Genomic DNA, 18167 nt, shown 5'->3' on the forward strand with positions numbered 1-18167 from the left:
GCATTGAATTGCTGACACACTAGACACCTCTGGCAAAGCTTTTCCGCCTGGTTCCTGAACTTTGAATTACAGAACACCTTGTCAAACACCCGACACATTGCGTCCCTTCCCATATGTGTTGGTTCATGTATCATTCTGATCATGGGGTCGATCAAGCTATCAGGCAGTACAGGCACCCCAGTCGAGTTTACCACCACACCATCATCTCTCAATTTACATTCTTCTGCTGCCCACCTTCCTTTCTCTTGCCTGTCTGTTGCCTGTTGCAAATCCCTTAATTCCTCCCACGTTGACACATTCTCAAACAACATAAGTTGGCAGCTGGTTCCATCCCACAACGCAATTTGGAGTGACATTTGGTATCGGGCACAAAACTGTGCAATTTGGTCAGCGTACCTATTACCGGCAGTCACATCATCATTTCCAGATTTGTGAGCCGCACACTTGACCACAGCCAATTCTTTGGGCAATTGGATAGCTTCCAGTAAGTTATGCACCACTTTTCCGTTTCTGATAGGAGTGCCTGAGGAAGTCATGAATTCTCTTTGCAGCCACAATTGGCCGAAGTCATGAACAACCCCGAAACAGTACTGGCTGTCTGTGTAAACAGTTATTCTCTTGTTCTTACCCCTCTTACATGCCCTGGTTAACGCGATGAGCTCTGCCACTTGTGCAGATTTCACCTCGCTCAGGTAAGATGCTTCTATGGTTTCCGTCAATGTAACCACAGCATAGGCAGCACACAGCCTCCCACTCTCATGTCTCAAACATGAGCCATCCACGAACATTGTCTTATCCCCATCAAGTAACGCTATTTCACGGATGTCCGGACGGGGCTTTGTACTAAACTCAGTTAAATCGATGCAATTATGTTCCCCTCCCTCTTCAATTTCTACATCCAGAGGGACAGGTAACAGCGTCGCAGGGTTTAGGACGTTGCACCGGGAAATGGTGACATTTTCAGCACCAATCAAAATTCTCTCATACTTAGTCAGCCGACTAGGTGTGAGGTACTGGGTCTTAGTTCTAGTCAGTAGGATTACAACAGAATGAGGAACATATACAGTGACGTGGTGTCCCATGACAATGTTCTCACTTTGTTCCAGACTGACGCAAGTAGCAGCAACTGCTTTCAAGCATCCAGGTAATCCAGCAGCTACTGGATCCAGGGTGGCCGAAAAATAGGCCACCGGTCTTCTAACTAATCCGTGTTCCTGGGTCAGGACTGAAAGAGCACAATTCTCTCTCGTATCACAGAAAAGTTCAAAGGACTTAGAGTAATCAGGCATACCCAATGCAGGAGCGGAACATAGACAGTTTCTCAAAGTTACCCAAGCGTTCATGCTTTCACTGTCCCAACTGACGGGGTCTTCTACTCCTTTCTTTGTCATTTTTATCAGGGGTCTGGCTAGAGCCGCAAATCCTACAATCCATTGTCTGCAGTAACCCACGACTCCCAAGAACATTCTCACCTCTTTCTGAGTTCTGGGCAGTTCCATTGCTTTGATTATTTTGATTCTTTCTGTAGTAACTTTCCTGATTCCTTTTTCGATCTGGTGCCCCAGATACTTCACTGAATTTTTACAAAATTGTAACTTGTCAGGTGACACTTTATGTCCCCCCTTTCCTAGATGATTCAGCAAGGCAATGGTGTCAGTGACACAGTCATTCTGGGTTTTAGATGCCACTAACAGGTCATCTATGTACTGCACCAAAACAGACTCTCTTGGCAGCACTAGGGATTCAAGGCACTTTTTTAGTATCTGGTTGAAAATCGATGGACTTTCGGTGTACCCCTGGGGGACACGATTCCAGACATAGATATGGCTGTCAAATTGAAAACTGAAAAGGAACTTGCTTTCTGGATGCAATGGGATGGAAAAGAATGCATGGCACAGATCGATGACAGTGAACCATTCTGCATTCCAGGGAATCTGATATAGTATCACTGCAGGGTTGGGCACAACAGGACAGCAAGGCACAACAATTTGGTTTACCTTGCGCAAATCTTGCACCACCCGGTACTTTCCACTAGGCTTTTTGATCCCAATGATTGGCGAATTACAGGGACTGCTCATCACTTCCTCTATTATTTCTGCTTCGAGCAGCCTGGTAATTTCAGTCGCTACTCCTGCTTTTACTTCTGCACTCATTTTGTACTGTCTGGTTTTCGGGTATATAGCATTTGTTTTTATTGCTATTTTAACTGGGTCCACATTTGCCATTAAGCCTACATCTTTTCCTGTGAAATCCCACACTTCCGGAACTACTCTTACTTGGAGCTCTTCAGGTAAATCCTCAACTGTTAAAGGTTTGATATCAGAATCTTGTCTGACTAACATCAGCTTGTACAAACCATCTTCATCGGGGGTCTGAATTTCGACGCCCTTTGGTGTGCAATAGATGGTACAATGCATCTTGCACAACAAATCACGTCCTAGCAGGTTCACAGGACTGGAATCACAGACCACAAATCTGTGCATTTCTTTGAAATTTCCTATAGAAACTTCCATTGGTTCAGTTACTGGAGTACTTATTATTTGATTGGAGACACCCACTACTTGGATCGCTTCTCCCGAGAGGGGTAGGTTAGGAACATCCACTGTTCATACAGTAGATCTGGTAGCACCAGTGTCCAACAGAAAGGTGACGTCTTTCCCTTCAACCTTTCCTTCAATGTATGGTCCAGTCTGGTCTACCGGTAAGGAGGCGCCAAGTACGCACTCCTCATCCTCCCCTCTCAGGCCCCGTCAATCTTGATCTTCACAGAGGAAGGTATCGTTCAACAAATACTGTGGAATGACTGCATTTCTTTCACTCTCGACTTCCCATACTTCCGCTTTTTCATTCTGTTGACCCTGATTCTTAAAATTCTGTCTAGGTGCGCGAGGTACTGGAGGTAATTTTACCTGTTGCTGGTTCTTTCTTGTCCCCTCTTTCGGCACCTGTGGATTTAAACCATTTACAGGGGCATTACCGGCCTGCAGGTGTGGACACTCGTCTCGCCAATGCCCTATCTGGCCGCACCCATGGCACGGAAACTTCTTCATGGCCTCTTCCCTACTCATTTTAGTTCGGGGCTTCCCTCCTCCCCCAGCAGTGGCATTCTGAGCATTATTACCAGAAGTCAATTTACTTAACTGTTTCTCCTGCTGTTCAGCTAATTTCACCTGTGCCCACATTACTTTCTCCTTAAGGGCTTTCTTTTTATTTTCGATTTCATCTTCGCAGTATTTTGCATATTTCAGGACATCATCTATGGGCTTTCCCTGCCAACTGATTTTATTATCTCGAATCCATTGTGATATTTCAGGCCTTAATCCTAGCACAAATCTATAACTGAAATGGGTCATGTCTTTCATGTCTACATTATCGATACCACTGTAAGTTTTGAATACCTGCAGTAACCTTTCATAAAATGAATGCATAGTTTCATCACGTTCTTGGGTGGTTCTATCTATTCGGGTCCAATCCGTCTCCTTTGCTGGCACCTTTTTCTTAAGGTACTGTATGACCTGGTCATATTTCCTCATTACTTCAGGTGCAGGAGCCCCTGTTTTCTCATCTCTGGGGAATTCCTCACTGGGCCAATCAATTTCAATTTTACAGTCGGTCCACAAATCTACAGGGACCACAATGTCGAAAAACCCATCCAGGTCTTTCAGGAGGCATTTCTGAACTTTTATGAACCCACGACTCCCAAGAACATTCTCACCTCTTTCTGAGTTCTGGGCAGTTCCATTGCTTTGATTATTTTGATTCTTTCTGTAGTAACTTTCCTGATTCCTTTTTCGATCTGGTGCCCCAGATACTTCACTGAATTTTTACAAAATTGTAACTTGTCAGGTGACACTTTATGTCCCCCCTTTCCTAGATGATTCAGCAAGGCAATGGTGTCAGTGACACAGTCATTCTGGGTTTTAGATGCCACTAACAGGTCATCTATGTACTGCACCAAAACAGACTCTCTTGGCAGCACTAGGGATTCAAGGCACTTTTTTAGTATCTGGTTGAAAATCGATGGACTTTCGGTGTACCCCTGGGGGACACGATTCCAGACATAGATATGGCTGTCAAATTGAAAACTGAAAAGGAACTTGCTTTCTGGATGCAATGGGATGGAAAAGAATGCATGGCACAGATCGATGACAGTGAACCATTCTGCATTCCAGGGAATCTGATATAGTATCACTGCAGGGTTGGGCACAACAGGACAGCAAGGCACAACAATTTGGTTTACCTTGCGCAAATCTTGCACCACCCGGTACTTTCCACTAGGCTTTTTGATCCCAATGATTGGCGAATTACAGGGACTGCTCATCACTTCCTCTATTATTTCTGCTTCGAGCAGCCTGGTAATTTCAGTCGCTACTCCTGCTTTTACTTCTGCACTCATTTTGTACTGTCTGGTTTTCGGGTATATAGCATTTGTTTTTATTGCTATTTTAACTGGGTCCACATTTGCCATTAAGCCTACATCTTTTCCTGTGAAATCCCACACTTCCGGAACTACTCTTACTTGGAGCTCTTCAGGTAAATCCTCAACTGTTAAAGGTTTGATATCAGAATCTTGTCTGACTAACATCAGCTTGTACAAACCATCTTCATCGGGGGTCTGAATTTCGACGCCCTTTGGTGTGCAATAGATGGTACAATGCATCTTGCACAACAAATCACGTCCTAGCAGGTTCACAGGACTGGAATCACAGACCACAAATCTGTGCATTTCTTTGAAATTTCCTATAGAAACTTCCATTGGTTCAGTTACTGGAGTACTTATTATTTGATTGGAGACACCCACTACTTGGATCGCTTCTCCCGAGAGGGGTAGGTTAGGAACATCCACTGTTCATACAGTAGATCTGGTAGCACCAGTGTCCAACAGAAAGGTGACGTCTTTCCCTTCAACCTTTCCTTCAATGTATGGTCCAGTCTGGTCTACCGGTAAGGAGGCGCCAAGTACGCACTCCTCATCCTCCCCTCTCAGGCCCCGTCAATCTTGATCTTCACAGAGGAAGGTATCGTTCAACAAATACTGTGGAATGACTGCATTTCTTTCACTCTCGACTTCCCATACTTCCGCTTTTTCATTCTGTTGACCCTGATTCTTAAAATTCTGTCTAGGTGCGCGAGGTACTGGAGGTAATTTTACCTGTTGCTGGTTCTTTCTTGTCCCCTCTTTCGGCACCTGTGGATTTAAACCATTTACAGGGGCATTACCGGCCTGCAGGTGTGGACACTCGTCTCGCCAATGCCCTATCTGGCCGCACCCATGGCACGGAAACTTCTTCATGGCCTCTTCCCTACTCATTTTAGTTCGGGGCTTCCCTCCTCCCCCAGCAGTGGCATTCTGAGCATTATTACCAGAAGTCAATTTACTTAACTGTTTCTCCTGCTGTTCAGCTAATTTCACCTGTGCCCACATTACTTTCTCCTTAAGGGCTTTCTTTTTATTTTCGATTTCATCTTCGCAGTATTTTGCATATTTCAGGACATCATCTATGGGCTTTCCCTGCCAACTGATTTTATTATCTCGAATCCATTGTGATATTTCAGGCCTTAATCCTAGCACAAATCTATAACTGAAATGGGTCATGTCTTTCATGTCTACATTATCGATACCACTGTAAGTTTTGAATACCTGCAGTAACCTTTCATAAAATGAATGCATAGTTTCATCACGTTCTTGGGTGGTTCTATCTATTCGGGTCCAATCCGTCTCCTTTGCTGGCACCTTTTTCTTAAGGTACTGTATGACCTGGTCATATTTCCTCATTACTTCAGGTGCAGGAGCCCCTGTTTTCTCATCTCTGGGGAATTCCTCACTGGGCCAATCAATTTCAATTTTACAGTCGGTCCACAAATCTACAGGGACCACAATGTCGAAAAACCCATCCAGGTCTTTCAGGAGGCATTTCTGAACTTTTATGAACCCACGACTCCCAAGAACATTCTCACCTCTTTCTGAGTTCTGGGCAGTTCCATTGCTTTGATTATTTTGATTCTTTCTGTAGTAACTTTCCTGATTCCTTTTTCGATCTGGTGCCCCAGATACTTCACTGAATTTTTACAAAATTGTAACTTGTCAGGTGACACTTTATGTCCCCCCTTTCCTAGATGATTCAGCAAGGCAATGGTGTCAGTGACACAGTCATTCTGGGTTTTAGATGCCACTAACAGGTCATCTATGTACTGCACCAAAACAGACTCTCTTGGCAGCACTAGGGATTCAAGGCACTTTTTTAGTATCTGGTTGAAAATCGATGGACTTTCGGTGTACCCCTGGGGGACACGATTCCAGACATAGATATGGCTGTCAAATTCAAAACTGAAAAGGAACTTGCTTTCTGGATGCAATGGGATGGAAAAGAATGCATGGCACAGATCGATGACAGTGAACCATTCTGCATTCCAGGGAATCTGATATAGTATCACTGCAGGGTTGGGCACAACAGGACAGCAAGGCACAACAATTTGGTTTACCTTGCGCAAATCTTGCACCACCCGGTACTTTCCACTAGGCTTTTTGATCCCAATGATTGGCGAATTACAGGGACTGCTCATCACTTCCTCTATTATTTCTGCTTCGAGCAGCCTGGTAATTTCAGTCGCTACTCCTGCTTTTACTTCTGCACTCATTTTGTACTGTCTGGTTTTCGGGTATATAGCATTTGTTTTTATTGCTATTTTAACTGGGTCCACATTTGCCATTAAGCCTACATCTTTTCCTGTGAAATCCCACACTTCCGGAACTACTCTTACTTGGAGCTCTTCAGGTAAATCCTCAACTGTTAAAGGTTTGATATCAGAATCTTGTCTGACTAACATCAGCTTGTACAAACCATCTTCATCGGGGGTCTGAATTTCGACGCCCTTTGGTGTGCAATAGATGGTACAATGCATCTTGCACAACAAATCACGTCCTAGCAGGTTCACAGGACTGGAATCACAGACCACAAATCTGTGCATTTCTTTGAAATTTCCTATAGAAACTTCCATTGGTTCAGTTACTGGAGTACTTATTATTTGATTGGAGACACCCACTACTTGGATCGCTTCTCCCGAGAGGGGTAGGTTAGGAACATCCACTGTTCATACAGTAGATCTGGTAGCACCAGTGTCCAACAGAAAGGTGACGTCTTTCCCTTCAACCTTTCCTTCAATGTATGGTCCAGTCTGGTCTACCGGTAAGGAGGCGCCAAGTACGCACTCCTCATCCTCCCCTCTCAGGCCCCGTCAATCTTGATCTTCACAGAGGAAGGTATCGTTCAACAAATACTGTGGAATGACTGCATTTCTTTCACTCTCGACTTCCCATACTTCCGCTTTTTCATTCTGTTGACCCTGATTCTTAAAATTCTGTCTAGGTGCGCGAGGTACTGGAGGTAATTTTACCTGTTGCTGGTTCTTTCTTGTCCCCTCTTTCGGCACCTGTGGATTTAAACCATTTACAGGGGCATTACCGGCCTGCAGGTGTGGACACTCGTCTCGCCAATGCCCTATCTGGCCGCACCCATGGCACGGAAACTTCTTCATGGCCTCTTCCCTACTCATTTTAGTTCGGGGCTTCCCTCCTCCCCCAGCAGTGGCATTCTGAGCATTATTACCAGAAGTCAATTTACTTAACTGTTTCTCCTGCTGTTCAGCTAATTTCACCTGTGCCCACATTACTTTCTCCTTAAGGGCTTTCTTTTTATTTTCGATTTCATCTTCGCAGTATTTTGCATATTTCAGGACATCATCTATGGGCTTTCCCTGCCAACTGATTTTATTATCTCGAATCCATTGTGATATTTCAGGCCTTAATCCTAGCACAAATCTATAACTGAAATGGGTCATGTCTTTCATGTCTACATTATCGATACCACTGTAAGTTTTGAATACCTGCAGTAACCTTTCATAAAATGAATGCATAGTTTCATCACGTTCTTGGGTGGTTCTATCTATTCGGGTCCAATCCGTCTCCTTTGCTGGCACCTTTTTCTTAAGGTACTGTATGACCTGGTCATATTTCCTCATTACTTCAGGTGCAGGAGCCCCTGTTTTCTCATCTCTGGGGAATTCCTCACTGGGCCAATCAATTTCAATTTTACAGTCGGTCCACAAATCTACAGGGACCACAATGTCGAAAAACCCATCCAGGTCTTTCAGGAGGCATTTCTGAACTTTTATGAAGCGCTCTACTTGCCTGTACCAGTCAACTGGCTTCTCACGTAATTTCGGGAAGTCATTTGTAAATGACACAATATCCTGTCTGGACCAAGGGACATGGACATATTTCCCTCCCGGGACCTCTCTCATGGGGCACAATTTTTCAGTTGGGGTTACTTCCTTTAACACGAATTCTGAAGCCTGAGACTTAGCCCTGCTGTCTTCCTTTTTCTTTGCCCACCGGGTTCTCCATTTTCCCACTTCTCCCCACTTTTGCAGGAGTTTCAACAATTCCTTTACTTGGATCTGTTTTCCCATCATATTCAAGCTTTCCAAATCCTTGTCTGAAAAGTCTACTCTGTAAGGTTTCTGAAGTATTTTGGAACGACTAACATCAATTCCCATTTCTGTGGCTGTATCCATTATCCTTTCATGGAGCAACCTAGCACTCCGGGTAAGATTTTTGCTGATAAACAGTAACTCCTCTTCATTGTACGAGCTTAGGCGCTCAACTCCTACATTTCCAGCCATCATTTCTTCTATTTCTATTCTTAATTTATATATCTCTAATGCTTTGGGTTGGGGAGTGGTCTCCTTCTCCAGCTCCTTTGTCCATCTGTCTAATTCTTCTGGGGATACTACGGTGGCACTCCTAACCCCAGATGCACCTTCAATCAACACCTCTTTTGGTCTAGTCTGACTTCTTGCCCCCGATGTACTAGTCCTCGGCTCTCTAATAGGCAAATCCATCAGAACCACAGATTCACACTCACTCTCTTGATCCTCATCTATGAATACTTCCTTCCTCGGGGAAGGGATGCTAGGAGTAGGCAACATTGGGGTGATAACAGGAGGACGGGGACTAGCCAGGTCATTTCTATACAGTGGAATAGCTGGACCAATAGTTACTGGAATAGTCAGGGAATCAGGATGGGGATGTATCTGGGCAATGGTTCGAACTAAATCTTCTCGCTGTCTAGCCAGGGCTTCTTTCTCTTTTTCCCGCAATGCTTTTTCGGCAGAATTGTCATGCAATACCTGAGGTACCAAGGGAGGATAAATACTTGGAGCAGTCGGAGTGACCAATCGAGGTGGACCTTCTCCGAATGGCTGATAATTTGGGACCGTGGATTTAGGTCTGCAAAACCCATCCCCATCACTGGTTTTACTGTCTGTACCCGTTCCATCTGTATCACTATCCCTCCTACATCTGGGATATTTTGAAAAGGGATTTGGAGAATGCACAGGTTCTGACTCTGCAACATAGGGAGGTGGATTTTTCATTAACAAATCTTCCAAGTGCTCATCTTCTGAGTCCCCCACAGGCATTAGGTGATGGGTCTTTTCTTTACATTTTCCTTTCTTCTCCTCTAATACCCCCATCATAGGAAATAGCCCTTCAGTCAACATAGATTGCCTCCACTGTTTCATTTTCTGCTCTTTGGTCTGCGCTTGAACCCTCGGATACCATTTACTCACTCCCTTATCCATCCGGGGTTTATCTCGCTCTGCAGCCTCAATCTCCCATTCCTCCAGGGCTTCGTACTGGGTCAACCTAGGTCTAGGGTGTAATTCATTCATGCGGGTTCTTAAGTTAAACAGAATCCGACCATTAAATGTACCTTCAACCGGGAATGCTAGGACTCCGTCATCTGCAGTATACTTTGCCCAATTTTCTAACCAGACGCAAGTGTGGTACCCTTTATCAAACAGCATGAAGGAGGCAGGGGTATTTGGCGGGGGAATGAGCACGCCTTCCCTCGTTCTAATGGGCTTGTCAGTCTTGAAAAAATTCTTTATTTTATCAGAAAATGACATTTTCCTCTTTACTCCATACATCATGTGCGGTCTACCTCGTACAATCTGATCCTTATGAAATCCTAGGTACTTTGGATTCGGTATGAAATCTGGATACCACATGCAACTCTCCAGACTCGCTTCTAACTCTGCTTGATTAATTTTGTTTACCTTTGTGCTTCCAATGCTAGCGCGACTTATATTTCACAATACCCAATCAGGTCAGAGAATACAAATACCCTTAACCAATGGGTGCGCGGCCTTTTCGCAAGACAGAGTCTCACGCTTCGGCACTCACCCCTCCTTTACAAATTCAGCTTCACTACACACCCGCTGTTTTGACCAATACCAGCGCGGCACGGAGTGACGTCAGAGCAGCTTTCCGACTGACTCCCTCCTTCACAAGGTAACGGAAACTTTTTACTCTCTCTAAAGTGCGAATGCAGGTTTTAGACAACAACACGCAACGTTTGCCACTATGTCTGAGTGTTCTAAAGAGATAAAAGAATTTTCTTTCACTACTAGTAAACCACTTCTGTCTACTTTTCATTCACTCTGGATAGACTTCTTTGCCTGTCCCTTCACATTAGTAACATAGAACCCGTTATTCTTCTGACTCATCCACCTTAGTCGGGGATATGTACTGAGCCAGGATTTCACCAGTGAACTATCTTACTTACCAGAAAGCCTCGGAGACCCTACTACTCCTTCCGTATGCGACCCTTACTAGGTGATATCGCAATGAAAGTTTTATAAAGGACTCGTAGCTATCATTCACTCCAGAAAACAAAGGTCCTAATTAGTGCTTCCAGTTATCCTTAACCCTGCACTAATGACTCAAACCTAGTGACTTCAACAGCTAACCGGATTCTGCTCACCGTTAGCTAAATACTTCCCCGGGGATTCGGACTACACTGAACATTCACAAACAATTTTTCGGTTAATATAACATTTATAGCAGCAATGCAAAAATCATGTATATAAATCCTTAAAACATTTCAAAATATTTGAACCAATACAGTAGAAAATCAGCAGCACATTTTATTTTTCACGGTTTGTTCATTACCTATCCTGTCTACCTAATCTAACTAGTCCAAACCATCCTCTGGTTACCAGAAAATTACTGATAGAGCCCGCAGTCCACCCGGGTCACCGAGGTTACCAATTCTTTACACGCACTGGGCCCTGGCGTGCAAATTTCAATACCACACTAATAATTTGTGGTGAACCGGGTGATGATTACTTTGTTTCTCCTTCTGCACGCTGCTATGAGCAATTAAGGTTTGGGTTTACCTCTGCTTACCATGCACCTGACTTACCACAGGCACAATTCTTATGACAGATCTGGAGCAAACAGGGAAATAGTAGACAGGGCCTAGGAACAAATACTCTTTATAATCAGTACATATTTATCCACAATTTTCTGTAAAATGACCACAGACACCTGAGGATGTTCAAAGCTTTATGTAAAGTTCAAAGAGAGTCTGACAAAACAATAAGTGATAGGCAGAGTAATGCGTCAATCATCAAAATCAAAACCATAAAGTAACTATAGATTAATGCTAAGACCATTTGAATATATGGGAAGACTAAAAGGTAGGAATGGTAGAACAAAGCTAGTCACTGCAACTTTATACTAGAACATAGGACGTGGATGGGACCTAGAACATGTACTTAACCTAAGTGCACTAGACTATTCTTGCTAAGTTCACTGCAATCAGCTAAAGGAAAGGGAAAAATTGGAGCATACTAATAAAATATAACAGTTTGGCAATCTTCTAAAGGTAGGGAGAGAAGTGGAACAATTCTAACAAACAATTGCATATAACTTGCTTTTCACGGTGATAGGGCAATATCACAGGCAAGAGTGCTTTATTAAGAAAATATATATAGAGAGAGAAAGAGAGAGAGAGACGCAAACCCACGGACTGATAATTACCTAGTTCAGAATGAAGACTAACCCTGGCCACGGGTCAGTTGAAAGGACGGGGACAAGGACCCTCAGGAAGGAATGCCAGAATGCGAGCAGGTACAGCTCACGGATAGTAAGGACAGGATACCCCTCAGGATTTGGGATCAGGACTGGGCTCACCAAGGTACGACCAACACCCACAGCTTCGGAAGCAACGCCAGCGTTACCCCTCTCTGCAAGTAATCCGCCAATAACCCCGATTGGGTTTTTCGAATTTCCCAGCAAAGTGCTTCGCCAGCACTTAGGATTATTTCCACCCCTTAGGAGTTTGTGGAAAGTATGGACAGAGTGCTCCGCAGCACTTCAGATTGAGCACCTATAGAGTTCGTAGGGTCAGTGACAGGTCTGCTACTCGGACAAGTCGGACAATTTTCCTAAGCCAAACTAGGGCAATTATACTATTTGGGGACCCTTAGACCACCCTCTAATGTTGCAAGTGACAGTTTCCCACATTATGATTGGTCAGGAGAGGTGGTGCGGTCATTACCACCTCCTAGAATTCAACGTTCCCATCATGAATTTTAAATTTTCTTGTCCGCCCATTAGGTTCACGTTCCCATCCATAGAATACAATAGAAAATATGAGTGCACAAGACATCGCAACAAAGTCTCTGGGTTTTCAAGGTGAGTTTCATCATCTCGTGCGAGTTTCTCAGGCGCATTGGGCTTCAGGAGCCAGCTTGCTTGTTTCAGCTTCTGCGCAGTGGGGGTTTCTCTCCCGTCATGTGACAGTGCCCAACAGAGCCTCAAGTATGGCTCCGCTCCCGATTTCCCAGCCCCAGAGACGCGGTACATGAAAAGTAAGCGAGAACAAATTAAAATCACATATAAAATGATCACACTGTATACCATGATAAAATTCTAACCAACCCTTACTTTATAATGACTATAGCATTATTGTTTTAGTGCGAAAAGACAGATAGGCTAAAGCAGCAGTAGCAAGCAGAAAGCGTGGTGAAAGACAAGCGGCCATGTTTGCAACAGTGCGCATGAGCACAGAATCCCTCCAGAATGCGAGTGCGTCACATCACATGGGTATGACCGACGCATGCGCAGACTGAATTTCAGCGAAGCAGCCGTGTCTTTAGTGCAAGCTTCGTTAGTACGAGAAAAGACATACAAGCAAGCATCCTGGGGACACCCGCGTGTTTGGGAAAACACTTAATAAATGACGAACAATGGTGTTAATATGATTATACAGTTAGGCAAGGGTTTTGTATGCGAGCAGGGCGCTTTACATGCGAATCCCTGCTCCATCACCCCTACCCAATGACTTTCCTCCCCTTCTCCCCCCAACATTCCACTCCTGTGGGGGGAAGACTGCAACAATTCCTTTCAGCCTGGACCAACATCACATCAGACAGGTGGGTGCGACAAATTATTCAGTCAGGTTACTGACTAGAACTAACGTCTACCCCCCTCCCCCCAAACATGCCACCCAAACAGCGTCCAATGTCACAAGAACATCTATCACTATTAAAACAAGAAGTAATATCTCTGCTAGAAAAAAGTGCAATAGAACCAGTTCCTCTGCATCAACAAAACAAAGGGGTTTACTCTCTATATTTTCTAATCCCAAAGAAGGACGTCTCTCTAAGGCCTATTCTGGACCTCAGACCGCTAAACATATACATACAGTCAGACCATTTTCACATGGTCACACTCCAACAAGTCCTTCCTCTCCTGTTACAAAACGACTTCCTTGCTACTATAGATCTCAAGGACGCATACTTCCACATTCCCATTCACAAGGCTCACAGGAAGTATCTCAGATTTGTAATAGACGGGCAGCACTATCAATTCAAAGTACTCCCATTCGGAGTCACAACAGCATCAAGAGTATTCACCAAGTGCCTAGCAGTAGTGACAGTACATTTACGAAGACAGCACATCCATGTCTTCCTGTACCTCGACGACTGGCTAATAAAAGCCAGCTCATACAACCAGTGTGTGAAACACACTCATGCCACAAATCAACTGCTCCACAACTTGGGGTTCACAATAAACCACACCAAGTCTCACCTGCAACCATCCAAAGTGCAACAGTACATCGGTGCCAAAAAAACACCTCAACAGCATGTATGACATTGATCTGTATTCTGGTCATTAATTGTTCTTCTTGTTTTTGCCACCCCGAGTGGGATGTGGGTCCTATGCTCTCCATTTCACTGGAGTCAAGCTATCCTGGCTGATGAGGGGTGAGACCCCGAAGCTGGTCCTAGAATGCTTGTTTCCAGTCCAGGGAGGACCTGGCCTGGCAGTTCGGGCTGGACTGTTTCCATTGGGCACAGGGCCAAGACTGGTTTCAAATCGGCTAGGTTCAAACTGGAATGGCAGGCTGAGCAAAAAAAAAAAACCTATGGATTTATGCCCATATCTCTGTACTGGGGGGGGAGAATGTATGACATTGTTCTGCATTCTGTCCATCAATTGTTTATTTGTAACTGGGTATAGGGTTCATGGAGGACCAGATCTCCACGGCACCCCTTTAAATATGGATAAAGCTATGGAGCTCCAGGGATGCAGACTTCTCAGAGGGTCTTACTAGACTGTTTAAAATTTGATAACCTGGGGGGCGTGGCTAGCTAGCAGCCAAGATGGCCACATCGAAGTAGAGCACCCAGGATCGAGCGATAAATTCCCCGAAATCCGTTAAAATAATCCGTTTTGGCCAAAGAAAGTATCACCGCCTGTGATCCCCAGACCATTGGGTGACATTTTGCTGTAAACGGCGCGATCCCGCCGCCTCCAATTGAAGAAACAAACCAGGTGCTGTGGATTGGGAGGAGCCCCGCAGACGTCGGAAGCTGAGGTGGCCAGAGCATAGTAAACTGCGACGGCGGCGGGCCAGCGGAGGTGGGGTGCTGTTCTCCTGCTATCCCCCCTCTCTGCTCCAGATAAATCTCATCAGCAGCGCCACACCACTGCGACTGGCCGGTGTGAGTAAACCGCCCGTGCTCTGAGCACAAGAAGGGCGTGGCATCGACAGGCAAGAGGGCCATGACCTGGCTCCCGGACCGATATCCGGATCTTATTTGAGCGGCCGCGGCAGTCACGGAGGGTTCGGGGGTGTGGAGACCGGATCGGCCTTCCATGAGAGCCCACCGCAAAAGAGGTGGACTCTGGTGACTGAAGACCAAGACGCAGAGTGCAGCTGGTGGAGCCTGGAGGTAGACTGCCAGGATTGAAGCACTCACTGAACATAAATCTAGTAAGAAGGCATACATTGTTTGAGGTTTATGGGAGGAGAGTGAAGGTGCGCAGCTGCGGTGACGCACTTTGAATTTGGAAGACTGGTATAAAGACTCCTTGGGGTCAGCCATTTTGAAAATAATCGTGGTGAAAGGAGATTGAACGCCCGGGTCTCAGGGAGTGGATAAAGACCACCGTACAAGATCACCCCGCCCCTTGAGGTGGCCGGGGCATCCCCAGGGTGAGGCCCAGTGTGGGGACTCAATATATATCTACCAACTGAACACCAGACCAATTAAGATGCAGGCAAACAAGGTGATGTGTGGCATCGACGAGTCCTGATACGATGTTGACTCAGAAGGGTCTAAAATTAACACACCAAACAAATTGGACAAATATGCGCATTCTAAGGCGGAGGTGGTGGCGGAAAGCAGTGATACAACCGGCTCTAAGCACCAAGTGGAGGATGGTGCCCCAACGCTATACGATATTATGGAGGCCATAAAGGGAGTGCGCTCGACACTAGAGAGCAAATTAGACTCGGTCACAACCAAAGTGACATTAATGCATGCAGACCTGTAAAATTTAGGGGATCGAGTAAAAGTTACCGAAGACTCGGTCTTCACACTGCAGAAATCTACAAAAACATTGGAAATGTCAAACTACGACGAAACAGGAAGCAAGGCTCGAGGACTATAAAGGGCGTGCATGTAGAAAAAATGTGCGCATCTTGAAAGTGCCGGAGAGGGCGGAGGGCCAGGCGGATATAAATTGGTTGCCCATGCCAGATTCACCAGGGGATCAAGAGCGGTGGGTATTCTTCTCAGGAAACCATTCCCCTTCCTAATAAAAACAGTGAAACACAATGCATTTGGTAGGTTTATGACCCTGTCTGGACACTGGGAGGGCAGGTTGATAAATATTACATCTCTCTATATACCACCTAGATTGCACTCCTCTGGCCGAACTGGGGTCACTCATACTTAATCTGCCTGAGGGTGATTTGTTAATGGGAGGGGACTGTAATGCAGCCCATAATGGGGACTTGGATAGAAAACCTGCAGACTAGGAGAGGCCTCCGGGAAGACGTTGGAAGACTTTCTGAGAGCAATGGGCCTAATGGACGTCTGGAGAGCCCAAAATCCCACAACTCTCCAATATACTTTCCACTCTGGGGCCCAAGGAAGTCTGTCACATATAGAATATATATTTGGCAGAGCCGAACAGCTCCCAATGTTCAACGAGGTAGGTCTCCGCCTACGGGGTATCTTTGACTATTCCTCAGTGGTCGCACAGTATGGTAGCAGACCTTCTACCAAACAATATGGGGTGATACTTAATCCCTGGTATCTAAAGAGACCAATTATACGGTAGGGTCTAATTGAGACGACCACAAACTACTTCAAAGAAATTGAGGGACCCTTAGACTTAGCCCAAACGATGTGGGAAGCGTACAAAACAGCAATCAGAGGGCACTGAGTCTCGGCAATAGCCAGTCATAAAAAAGGAAACAACTGCTTGAGAGATATTAGTAAGCTAGAACATGAGCTAATATTGTCACACTTCCCAGACACTAGTCGTAGATTATGGATTAAACATGAAGATACTAAAGATATTGGCGAGGAAGTGGCTAAAGCGCAATACCGAGCCACCCAACATCGGATATACGAGGTTGGAGATAAGGTGGGTAAATTACTGGCATGATTGGACTAGCAAGAGAAGGCCACTAAATGTGAGGTTGAGATTGTGTCAGGAGAGGGAACCCTACTTTGGGACAGACAAGAAATAGCGGAAACCTTTGCAGAATCTTTAAACAGATAGAAACACCAACAGGGGCATCCACTAGCACCAAGGCACAGGAGTTGCTGGCCACCCTCTATCTTCCCTCCCTAGAGAGTACAGATGGAGAGAGTTTAGAATTTGACTTGACTGATAAAGAAGTGATACAAGCAATCGTAGCACTACAGTCCGGGAAAGCAATGGGCCAGAGTGGCCTACCAATCGAATTATATAAACTAAATGCATTCACAATTGCCCCGTGTTTAGTGTGAATGTACTAAGAAAGTGTGCCAAGCGGTATCCTGCCTGAAAGTCAGAGAATGGCTAATATTGTAGTAATATACAAGAGTGGAAAACCCCCGTACAATGTGGCTTAAATCCGGAGGTTAAAATTAGGGCCAAACTTCTCGCTACACGTTTGTTACCCCTGCTGCACAAGTTGATTCACTCAGATCAATCTGGCTTCATGCTTGGTAAAAATACTGCACGCAACCTGCGACGCCTTCATGGTGTTATCGGTAGGGCAGAGACTATTAGAGACGAGGCAGTGATAATATCATTAGATGCCAAAATGGCATTTGATATGATTGAATGCCCCTTTCTGTTCACGGCTCTTGAAAGATTTGGATTTGGAGGAAATTCTTTATCATGGATATGCCTACTCTATTCTGGGGCCCTTGCACAAGTTATAGTGAACGGGGGACGTCACCAGTTTTTAAACTGCAGAAAGAAAGGTAAAAGGGTTGCACACTCTCTCCACTAATATTTGCACTGGTGTTAGAACCATTGGCAATCTGGATCAGAGACGATCATCCCCTTATTAGTGGACTTAATTGGACAGAGGAGTGTGAGGACAGAGTTTCCCTGTATGCTGATGACATTTTGCTTTACTTAACCAAGCCGTATTCCTCAGAACAAAGAGTACTGCACATATTTACTCTCTTTCAAAAATATTCAGGGTGCACCATTAATTGGGATAATTCGCTCATATATGTTTTGTGTGGGCCAGGCACTAATCTTCCCAGGATTTGTGCGGCGAGAAGAGTAACTGAGGGGTTTCGTTTTCTAGGGCTCTATGTCACTACAAGCCCAACAGTTTTCTATGACGAAAACTTCCCAAGTTTCTGTAATAACAGCTGCAGGACGAGTCGACTTTGCCTGTTTCGATAGGATGCAGACATGTCGGCATGGTTAGTATCAGGTCAGCAGCTTTTCTCTCTTCTTGACTTTTGCGGCTCTTCAGTGTCCTCTCTCTTCTTAGGTCATCAGGATCTGC

The 18167-nt window shown here is 45.0% G+C and overlaps 1 protein-coding gene across 1 annotated transcript in view; it reads left to right on the top strand.

Annotated features, from left to right (window-relative positions):
* Positions 1-18167, top strand: part of AQR (aquarius intron-binding spliceosomal factor) — a 451150-nt gene that overhangs the window by 163095 nt on the left and 269888 nt on the right. The gene's annotated exons all lie outside the window — the stretch shown is intronic.

This window comes from Lissotriton vulgaris, chromosome 9 (assembly GCF_964263255.1).
Source record: "Lissotriton vulgaris chromosome 9, aLisVul1.2, whole genome shotgun sequence".
In the NCBI taxonomy this organism is placed as follows: Eukaryota; Metazoa; Chordata; class Amphibia; order Caudata; family Salamandridae; genus Lissotriton; species Lissotriton vulgaris.